This window comes from Engystomops pustulosus, chromosome 2, assembly GCF_040894005.1.
Source record: "Engystomops pustulosus chromosome 2, aEngPut4.maternal, whole genome shotgun sequence".
NCBI lineage: Eukaryota > Metazoa > Chordata > Amphibia > Anura > Leptodactylidae > Engystomops > Engystomops pustulosus.
In genome coordinates, this window is record NC_092412.1 from 65,581,243 (window position 1) to 65,593,248 (window position 12,006).

Consider the following 12,006-nt stretch of genomic DNA (forward strand, 5'->3'; position numbering starts at 1 on the left):
AAAATTTGCCCACATATAACATTGAGTAGTCATTTGCTTTACAGTATCGGCACATGTTGCAAATTAGCTGTAGGATTTACCCCAGTAGCAGTCGACTGGCTTCAGATGAGTATTGAGGATTGTCACGCCATAATCCACAGCAATAAGTGACGACTAGAGATGAGCGAGTATACTCGTCCTAGCTTGATGCTTGTTCGAGTATTAAGGTACTCGAAACGGCTCGTTGCTCGGACGAGTATTTCCCCTGCACGAGATCGAGCATTTAATTAAAAAAACACAGTGAAGAACAATGAAGAATAGAATAAAAACAGTGAACACAGTGACCACAGGATCATTTAAGTGAAAAACACAGTGAAGAATAGATTACAGATGTTCGGCACATCTGCTTACTTGTCGGAAGATACGCGTGAAACGGTGCGAACAAAATAGTATGTGAAGAACAATATATATGTGTGGAGAACACATTAAAGAACACCGTGAGCAGGACAGAGACATCGGGAAGGGCAGAGAGATTGGGGAGACTTCAGTGGAAAAAGAGGAGCGGATCCCGGGACAGCGTATCTCCCGACAAGTAAGCAGATGTGCCAAACATCTGCAATCTATTCTTCACTGTGTTTTTCACTGTTTTTCACTTAAATGATCCTGTGTTCACTGTTTTTTACTCTATTCTTCACTGTTCTTCACATCTGCTAACTTGTCGGGAGATAATATACGCGCAGAACAGTGAAGAATAGATTGCAGATGTTTGCATACATTTGCTAACTTATCAGAAGACATTCTTTTTCAATTAAATAACACATTTTATTCCCGAACCATGGTCCCTTTGAAAAATGCTCGAGTCTCCCATTGACTTCAATGGGGTTCGTTATTCGAGACGAGCACTCGAGCATTGGGAAAAGTTTGTCTCGAATAACGAGCACTCGAGCATTTTAGTGCTCGCTCATCTCTAGTGACGACACATATTTGTTGTGTTTCAAAGATGTGCAGTGAAAAAAACACATTTTAAGAAATCCCTTTTTTTTTTTTTTTAAACATTTTATTTGTTTTTTCAAAAATGAACATAAACATGTGTAACAACACATTTTTGCTTGGTTCATTAACAGTTTTACAGACATTTTAGTTACAATGCAGTTTCTGGTATGGCAAATAAGGATACATACAGAATTTTACTCGTAACGTCATCAACTTATGTGAGAATAATATGTATATTGAATGAGGATGCCCTGGGGAGGGTATGTCATTATGTGCTCATATCAGTCTCTACGACCCGCTGCTTGGTCCACCGTGGGGAGGACGGTGATCCTTCCTGTCTGGTTCTATGGTTTGATTTTCACAATTGCAGAGCTCCCAATGAGACTTTTAGATATTGTGTGTTGTACCATTCAGTGAGACGGAATGGAGTAACTAATTCTACTATTTCTGCCCTTGTCATATGTGCTGTAATAAAGGTTTTCCATTTTCTAAAAAATCCTTTCGTCTGCTTTTCTTTATGTCTGAGTTTCTAGGCGATCTAATCTTATTAGGTATTTCATTTGTGATATAACTTCCGTGACAGTAGGTATTGTCTGTTAAATCCAATGATTCATCAGGCGCCTTTTCGCTACCAATAAAAGAGCGTGTATATCAAGTCTTAAGGTGTAATCGTCGTCTTGGTCCTCCCCCCCCCCTCTTCTACATGTAAGATAAAAAGCAGCGGGTCCATGGTCAAGTTAACTTTCCATTTTACCATAATGTGTTCTTTGATTGATTTCCAGTAGTTTTGTGAGTGGTCACATTGCCACAGGCCATGCCACAAGTCAGTGTTCGGCTCTAGGCACTTCGGGCACGCTATCAGTCTGTCCGGTTTGGAGGGTGTTCTGGGTAAGTTAAAACCGTAATAGGTGTGGTGCAAGGTTCTAAAGTAGGTCTCCCTCCATTGCTCGCTCGCTACACACTTTCTGACTTTGGCCCAACCTTTTAAACTTCCCTCGTACACCTCTCTCTCTCTCTGGGAATTTTCTAGCCCAGCACTTTCCTACCTGCTGTTGTGTCCCCTTGAGCAATTGCCCTTTTATCGTTGTGTACAGGGAGGAAATGGAACGTACACTCCGTGGGGTCCCCAGGAATGATGTGAAGGTGGTTTCTGAGGCTTCCTTCGTCACATCAGCTAACCTTTCCCTAAGAAAGTGGTGCAATTGGTGGTATGTGAATGTGACACATCCGGTTAGGGAGTATTTGTCTGTTAGCTCCTGTTCTGTCAACCATCTCGGTTCAGTCTCGTGAAGTAGGTCTCCTACTTTCTGGATTCCTCTTTCTTTCCAAGGTCTGTAGAGGACACTTTCTGTGCCCGGTGTGAATTCTCTATGTCTCCAAAGGGGCACGCGCTTAGAGAGGAGGAAGGGAAGGGAGTATAGTTTTCGAACTTCCTTCCATGTTATCAGGATATCTCTTAGTACTATCAAGGTTTTGGCGATTGCGGGCCATCTATTGTACTTTGTGTGCATGAGTGCTATTAAGTCGTGAGGTGTTGCTAGCTCTGCTTCTAGTTCTGCGCTGGAAAAATTGTATCGTGGATCCAGTCTAGTACATGGCGGAAGAGACTCGCCAGGTTATAGCCGCAGATATTGGGTAGATTGACTCCCCCCTCGAACTTATCTAACATTAGTTTTTGAGCTTTTATCCGGGGTTTCTTCCCCCTCCAAATGAAGATCTGAAATGCTTTCATTAATTTATTTACATCTTTGTGTTTCAGGAGGATGGGGATGGTTTGCAGTGGGTACAGGAGCCTGGGGAATGGGATCATTTTTATTAGGTGACATCTCCCCAGCATTGTGAGGGGGAGTTGTTGCCATTGTGTTAACTCTGCTAAAATCGTTATGCGCGGCGGGTAGTTGAGGGAGTAAATTGTGGTCGGTGTTCTGCCCACTCACACTCCCAGATAAGTGATGTGTGTATCTACCCACTTGATGTCTGTGTTGGCCAAGGGCCCGTTAGGGTCTCTGCGGTGTGGGCAGAGATCAAGGGCTTCGCTCTTTGTAGTATTTATGTGTAGGCCTGCAAATTTTCCAAACTTTCCTAGGTGCCCTAATATCCGCTGAAGATCTTGAGTCGGGTTGGAGAGAAAAAGCAGAATGTCATCTGCGAACATAGCCACTTTTACCTCTTTATCCCCTACCCTTATACCCTTAAATAGATCTGTATCTTCTAGTGATCTGGCCAGAGGTTCCAATGCTAAGTCAAAGAGTAGCGGGGATAAGGGGCACCCCTGGCGCGTGCCCTTTTGGAGTTTAAAGGTATCAGACAAGAATCCAGGGGTGTGAATTCGCGCTTTTGGGTCAGTATATAGATTCCTAATAAATGCGGTGAACTTCCCTGAGAAACCAAATTTTTCCAGTGTCCTCCACAACCAGGGCCATCTGATGTTGTCAAAGGCTTTCTCAGCGTCTAATGTTACTAATACTGGATGCTCTCCTGACTGTGGATTGCACTGTATTCTATCCAGGACTGTTATTACCTTTCTAATGTTAGCCACCGCCGCTCTTCCCTTAATGAATCCCACTTGGGCTTTGCCTATCAGTGACGGCATAATTTGTGATAATCTGTCCGCCATTATTTTTGACACTTATTTCACATCTTGATCAATGAGGGATATGGAGTGGTAGGAGCCTGGGTTTAGTGGGTCTTTCCCCTTCTTTGGTAATAATTTTATATGTGCGGTTTTGGAGTGCAGAGGAAGTGGATCTCCCCGTAGTAAATTGTTAAAATATGTTGTCAGGACTGGTATAATTTCGCCCTTGAGCTCTGTGTAGAATTCTGCTGTGTATCCGTCAGGACCCAGGGCTTTCCCATTTTTTGAGTTTGAGATAGCTCTGTTTATTTCTTCTGGTGTGATTTCCGCATTAAGGGTTTCTAATTGTAGCTGATTTAGCTGTGGGATATTGATGTCTGCCAAATACTGTTGTGCCCCCCCTTCCCCTATGGCCTCCTCTGTGTAAAGGTGGGCATAGAATTTTTTGAAAGTGTTGTTCTTTTGGGGATGAGACTATTCTTCCTGATGTGGTGCGGAGTGTGTTGACGTGCGTTGGTTTGTGTTGTCCCTTAGCCAGTCTCGCAAGCATGCGCCCCGACTTGTTCCCGAATCTAAAGAGCTCTGCTTCAAAAGGTTGTTGATATTGTTCTTCTTTTCTGTCTAACCAGAACTCATAAGTGGATCTAGCTTCTTCCCATGCCTGTCTGTTCATTGGGTTACAGTCCTTTAAATATGTTGTGTAAGCTGATCTCAGTGTAACACTGGCCTTTACATATTGGTCTTCTATGTTCTTTTTGTGTTTAACCCCGTATGCCATGAGCCTGCCTCTTATCACCGTTTTGGCTGACGTCCAAAAACGCTCCTGGGTCCTCTATGTGCGTTCCATTATCGACTTCATGCTCTGTCCACCATCCCTCAAGCAGTTGTATGAATGCGTCGTCTTTTGTCAGATATGATGGAAATCTCCACAAAATGTCTGTGCCTTTAGGGAATGTGTTATGAAGATCAATTTGCACTGGTGAATGATCAGATATAGCTAGGTCTCCTATGTCAGCTGTCAATAAACGCCCACTTGCCTTGTCTGAGAGTAATAGATAGTCTATACGTGACCAACTATCGTGGGGGTGTGAATAGTGCGTAAATTCTCTGGCACTAGAGTGTAGTGTGCGCCAGGCATCTTGTAACCCTAACCTTTGTACAAAGTTGGCTAATCTTAGGTCAGCTGGACGTACTATCGGTCTTGTCGTCTGTAGAGGAGCGCAAGTGCGCTTACGTTCTTCGTCTGTGGATAAAACTGCATTCATGTCACCTCCAAGGAGTTTCAGGTCGGTATCATCATTCAAAAGGGTGATAGTCAATTGGTCAAAGAAAGGCCCATTTGCATCATTCGGGCCGTATATATTATAAATGGACCACTTTTCTCCCTGATAGTCTATCTGTAGTCTGATCCATCTCCCCTCTGTATCATGTGTCTGATTAGTTATCTTCCCCGAGAAATTTTTATGAAGCAATTTTTTGAGGCGCCAATAGTCCTCATCCTCCAAATGAGTTTCCTGCAACAGGACAATGTCCGGTTGTGCTCGCCCTAGGTGTCGCAATATTTTAGTGCGCTTCTGTGGGGAACGTAGTCCCTTAACATTCCAAGTTATAACTCTCATATTTAACTTATTGTGGTTTTTGTGCTTCCAAAAACTGGAATATTGCGTGTGTTAGGGCTAGTAGGTGGTGAGCTCATTCTTCGTCTTTGTGTATATCAGCCCCCCCCAGGGCAGTGTACAGTTAGAGACTGCATTACATCTTTTAAATTGTGCATCAGAAGATAAACAGTAGCAAAATAACAATACATATCAATACTTAACTGTAAATAAACTGAAACAATACAACAAGCCTCTTTTCAGGCGCCTAACTTAAACCTATGAGGGGTTGTGTATTTAAATTTCCCTATGGGTTATGTGACTTCTCTTTTTTCAGGGGTGGAGGAGCTTCCAGGGCTCCCGGCCATTGTTTCTGGTACCGCCTTTATTAGGCAAATTATGTGGTAGTCAGTTGGTTTCTATGATTTGACTAGTGTGTTGTGTCATAGTTGAGTCTGTATTTTTAAATTTTTTTTATTTTATGTGCGTGCATTTTAAAGTGTTGTAAACATATCATGTCTTATCTATTAGCTATAGTGTGTGTTGTATATTTAACTAGCTTGATTTGTCCCCCAGTGTGCTCTCTCTCTTTCCGGCATCAGCCGTCTTACCCCATCAGGGTCTGTGGTCTAGGATCAGTCCCTCCTGAATGTTCTGGTGAAATTTCTACCAGCTTCTGGAGAGGGGGACCTGGAGTCTTGGCTTTGTGGTCTGCATCTCAATGTCTTGCGGGGTGATGGAGAAACGTCTCTTTTCCCTCTTCCTTCTCTGATTTGGGATGCAGTAAGCACTCGGTGCTTTGTCAGCGCCTCCTCTGCTGCCTTTGGCGTTGTGTAGGTCCCCATTGCGCCGTCTTCGTAGAACACTCTGTGTAGCAGGAAAAGCCAGCTGGAATCTTATCCGTTTCTCTACCAACGCTGTGCATATTTGGCTGAAAGCTCTTCTCCTCTTTGTGACCTCGGCAGAGGGGGCGGGTGCGTTGGCGGAATGCCCTTATAATGTCTGTCTTATCATTGAAGTCCAGGTATCGCATGATGACCTGCCGGGGCCGTGATGATGAAAGGTCTCTATTGGAGAGTTGTGAGCTCATGAGCTCTATGAGCTCGCTCCTCTCTGCATCTGCCTGTGATGCCTAGGACTTTTGGGAGCTCTATTTCACAGAAACTTTGGAGATCTCCTGGGGGTACGGATTCCGGAAGCCCCACCAAACGTAGATTGTTTCTTCTGGAGCGATGCTCTATATCATCGATTTTGTCATTCATGCGCTTGACTTCTAGGGCAACTTCCTCCAGTTTGCGACTCGTTGTGTCTTGTGAATCCTCCGCATTCAAGACCCTTTGCTCCATTACTAGAAATTGGTTAGCTTGATGTGTTATTTCCTTTTGAAGCGATTGGATTGCCGCTTGCATGGAGGTTTCTATTGCCTTTTGTATATCTGGAGCCAGTTTCGCCACTACTTCCGCCGCTAAGACCTGATAGTTGAGTTGTAAACTTGTCACGGTGGTGTTGTTCGTAGCATTAGTTGGGCACCGTTGCTGTTCTATATCTTTCTCTGAGCCACTTGGGCATGGTGTGTCCGGTATGATCTCTTGAGTGGCTGGTATTGAGGGAAATTGCTGACTTGGCATTGTGGGGCCCTCTTCTGGTTCTTCTTCTGGCTTACTTTTGTGCGCACTGCGCAATAAATAACTCTCCGTGCACTCTATAGTGAGTAGGGGTGTCCGGCTGGGTCAGTTGAGGAACGAATCTGCCCTGGTGACTGTGTAGCAGCTCGCTTCTTGAGGATATGGTATTCTCTCAGCAGTCGCTTGGTCGTGACAGGCAGGACTGCCCTGGCAGTTGAGTAGAAGCTCTCTGACTGCTGTGGAGGGTGATAACTTCAATTCAGAGCTGAGGTCGTGTTGGGCTAAATTGCCCTGGTGGTTGAGCCGCAGCCTGCGTTTGCAACTGAGAAGAATGAAGGCCTCAGTCCAGTGATAACTTCAGTTCAGAGCTGGAATCATTGTAGGCAGGTCTGCCCTGGTGGTTGGGTGGCAGCCCGTACTTGGGAAGGGTGATGATAACTTCAGTTCAGAGCTGCTGGGGTAGGTCAGAACTGCCCTGATGTTTGTGTAGCAGCCTGCCTACCTCCCAGTAGTTTGTGGGTATGCCTTGCTACAAATTTGCTGTGCTGCCCTGATCTTGAAGTGGCAGCCTATTATTTCCTATGGAGCCTGTTGGGTTCCACTATGCACTGTATATATACTGTGGGCCGGTACCTGCTGTGTTCCCTGCGGAGCACGTGTCACCCGGGTTCTGCAGCAGTCCGGGCTGGATGATCGGGTGGCAGTGTCTGCTGTCCTCGGACCTCTCAGTTGCGTGTGCCGGCTCTATGCTGCTGTGGCTCTGGTATATGGTAGGTAGCCGGTCCCTGGCTGCGCTGCGCGCTGCTGATCCTTTCCCGCTCTGTCCCTCCACGCGGTTGCAGCGTGCCGCGGCTCCGTTCACTGAGGGGGGGGGGGGGGTTCCCGGTCCAGCGGTATGGCCCGTACCTGCACCCGATTTCCTACCGAGCTTTCTGGCTGTGCCCAGGACCGTCGCGGCCGCTAACTTGTGAGGTATCTGTGGCCGGGTAGCGAGAGCTCCTGGTCCGCGTCCTCACATCCCTGCGCCGGAACCGGAAGCCACCATTCTGTATCCAATCCCCTGCTTTCTCCCTCCTCCTGTCTAATCTAGCATCAGCAGGAAGTGCATGGGGAGGGGAAACCTGCTCTGCTCATTTTACAGCCTGCTGGCTCTGGAAACACAGAGCCCTTCAGGTTCAAAAGCATAATTTTAAAATTTGATTTGGGAAGAAAGGAGGCAATGGAAAACAAATATAAGAAGAGTACAACAGTCATAGTGCCTGGATCAATGGGTAAGTACCCTGGATTACTTATAGATTTCCTTTAAATCTATATGTTCCATAACTGAACTTGAAAAGGCTTTGAGGGTGTACACTGTTTTTTATATGGTCAAAATCTACTCAAAATGCTATGGCAAGTATTTACTGCATCTTGATTACGTAACTGTATCACTTTACATAAGTAGAATAATGGTTGGCACATAAGGAAAGATAATAGAAACACTGAAGTACAGCACAAGGACCGGGAGATGTGCAATACTTTACCAAACTAGATAAGCCAGGGCTATTGGGTTTCTCTTCCACAACCTATAGATTACATTGTATGATAAAGTAATGTGCGCTCTAAATGTACCATCTGTTATGTTCAGGCTTCTTACTATTTACAGATTTCTTACTTTAGGCTTGGCTGTTATCCTGCGCCTCACATCATTATGATCTCTGTAAAGGTGTGGCCATACAGGGTGTTTGCATTGCATTTGTAAATGCAATACAAACGCCAGGCATCAGAGCTCGGTCCAATTGTATATGTGTTTCCATTGAAACATATGCGATTGGTAACCAGCGCCTAGTGTTTTGCATTTAAATAATGAAAAACACTGGGTGCTGGTTACTGATCGCATATGCGATCAGGCAGACCCCATCCCGGACATTTGATGTTGAAGTGGACTGACATACAAGGTTGAAGTGGACTGACATACAAGGTTGAAGTGGACTGACATACAAGGTTGAAGTGGACTGACATACAAGGTAGTCAAGAGGACATTCAGATAGTGCACGAGTCAAGGGTAACAAGTAAATAAAGACAGTGGTAGTCAATATTTAGGGGATCCGAGATGGTTTTCAGACGTTTTCGGGGATCGCGACGGGGATTCAATCGGATTTTGGCGCAACGCAAATCAGGGGGCGGCCCGGGCGATCCGACAACGCGCGGGATTTAACATTTAAATTGTGTTACAATACCAAGCACTTACATGCACCGGGAAGAAGGTGAACTCCGGCGGACCTCAGCCAGGAAGTGACAGATCTTGGTGAATCTTGCCGGACTTAATCTTCGTAGGACAGTCTGGATCGGAGATCGCGACAGGACCGGGTAGGTAAATGTGCCCCAATAACTACGATCTATGATGCTGACTGAGTGGCGCTTACACATTGTGAACTTCCTGGTATGAGAATAGGAAACAAGCAAGGGTCAATGCACTGCACATGAGTACCCTTGAGGAAGCCACTGGGGTTTCTGCCCCAGCTCCACAACTTGGATGGACCACTTACTTTATAAGGTAATTGTATTGTTCAGGGCCTTAATGGTTAATGATGGTTTGTGCTTACTTGAGCACCTGCACTATGTGAATAGGTTTCTACATACCTCCCAACTGTCCTATATTCGGTGGGACAGTCCCATTTTTTGTGCTCTGTCACTGGCGGCTGGGAGAATGTCCCAGGTTCCCCCGCCTCCCCGAGTTTGTCCTGCCTCCTCCTGGTCCCCTACATTAGAGCTGCAGAGCAGCCGAGGCATGGGGACCAGGAGAGGGCGGGATCAGTCACTGATACCGCCTCACATGATGTCTCCACAAGTCATGTGAGGAAGTAGCTCCATCCCCGGCTGACCCTGCCCCCTCTGCGAGTCAGTTGGAGCCCGGGAGAAGAGTGGGTGACTGCGGGGGATTGATGAATGGTAAGAAACAGGGTTTTTTTTGTTTAATACCAGGGGGCCACAGGAAACGGAGGCTGGAGGCCAGGAGGAGGATAGTGGACAGGGGAGGCTGCAGGAGGAAGCTGGAGGACAGGATAAGGAGGCTGGGGGGCAGGAGTAGGATGCTGGAGGACAGGAGGAGGATAGAGAACAGGGGCGCTGGAGGACAGGAGGAGGTTGGAGGACAGGAGGCTATAGGATGAGGAGGCTGGTGGACTGGGGGCTACAGGAGGGTTTGGATGGCAGGAGACCATATGAGCAGGCGGACAGTAGGAAGACAGGAGGGCACATACAGGAGGCTGGGGGACAGGAGGCTACTGGAGTTGACTGAAGGACAGAAGGAGGAGGGAGGACGGGGCTACAGGAGGTTCCGGACGACAGGAGACCACATGAGGAGGCTGGAGAACAGGGGGCTACAGGAGGAGGCCACAGGAGGAGGCTGGAGGACAGGGGGCTACAGGAGGAGGCTTGAGGACAGGGGGCCACAGGAGGAGGCTTGAGGACAGGGGGCCACAGGAGGAGGCTTGAGGACAGGAGGCCACAGGAAGAGGCTTGAGGACAGGAGGCCACAGGAAGAGGCTTGAGGACAGGAAGCCACAGGAAGAGGCTTGAGGACAGGAGGCCACAGGAGGAGGCTTGAGGACAGGAGGCCACAGGAAGAGGCTTGAGGACAGGAGGCCACAGGAAGAGGCTTGAGGACAGGAGGCCACAGGAAGAGGCTTGAGGACAGGAGGCCACAGGAAGAGGCTTGAGGACAGGAGGCCACAGGAAGAGGCTTGAGGACAGGAGGCCACAGGTAGAGGCTTGAGGACAGGAGGCCACAGGTAGAGGCTTGAGGACAGGAGGCCACAGGTAGAGGCTTGAGGACAGGAGGCCACAGGAAGAGGCTTGAGGACAGGAGGCCACAGGAAGAGGCTTGAGGACAGGAGGCCACAGGAAGAGGCTTGAGGACAGGAGGCCACAGGAGAAGGCTGGGGGACAGGGAGGCCAAAGGAAGAGCCTGGAGGAAAGGGGGGGGCACGGGAAGAGGTTGGAGGACAGGGAGGGCACGGGAAGAGGCTGGAGGACAGGGCGGGCACAGGAAGAGGCTGGAGGAATGGAGGGCCAATGTGAGGGGCATTGTACTATTGGGGACCATCAAGGTTGATGCCTCTGGGTGGGACAATGGGCCTGGTCTAGAAAAGGGGAGTGGCTTTATCCCTCTTTCTCTCGCCCAAAAGTTGGAAGGTATGGTTTTCTATCCCATGAATGCTGTGACAAAATCTGCACAATTGTTTATTTATCTACTGTATCTATGGTCAATGTCTAGGTGGGGAACTAGACTGCTGGGTCTGCACACACTATCACATGCTGTGCTCTCCCTAGAGATGTCATTTTAGTGAGTTTTCACATTTTTAATTGATTGAGTGCAGTCTTTTTGTATTATTGGTACTAATAAAGAGAATATCCATCAAATGACTTTTTTTTACTTTGTTATTGCATGTGACTGAGGCATGTTGCAGCATTTATCATTCATTTTGAATAGTGCTGGTCCAAAGTTTCTTTTGTTGTACATTTGTTGGACAATTTTTTTTCATATATCTTATATTTCTTGTGGATGCTTTATATACATGAATCTATGGTTTATATCCAAACACCAAATGCCTTCTGCAAATACCATTTTATGCCTTATGGCTAAGGCTCATTCTACACTTGTGTTTTTAACATGTGTGTTCTGTGCGTGCTTTTGACGCGCAGAACTTGCATTGCACTCTGACCCATTACAATCAATGTTTTTTTTCAGACTTGCATTTTTTTTCACGCATACAGATTTAAATCTCATCTCGCTCTACTTTTGCGAGTCACGCGCATGAAAAACGCACCATACAAGTCTATGGAGATGCATCAAAAACGCATTGCACTCTGAGACACATGCAAGTCCAATGCAAGTTCAATGCGTTTTTCACGCAGCAATTGCCATAAAAAAGATAGACCTCAGTCCTGAGTCCTTTTCACACGCGTTATCTGCGAGTGAAAGACGCATTGAAACCACTGAACAAACTGAATAAACTCTGACATTTTTCATTAGAGTTCAATCAGTTTTCAGTTAGTTTTTCACTGCCCAAACCCTGATTGCTCCCTGATCAGACTCTGACATGATATGCAAGCAAGTGTGAAAGGGGCCTTAGGGTGCGTTCATAACGCATCGCTAGTGGAACATGTGAACGTGCCCTCAGAGTCTATCATTTGTTGTAATAGCAGCGCGTCAACATATCTGTATTTTTCCACCTCTGATCCACTACGCTAGTTA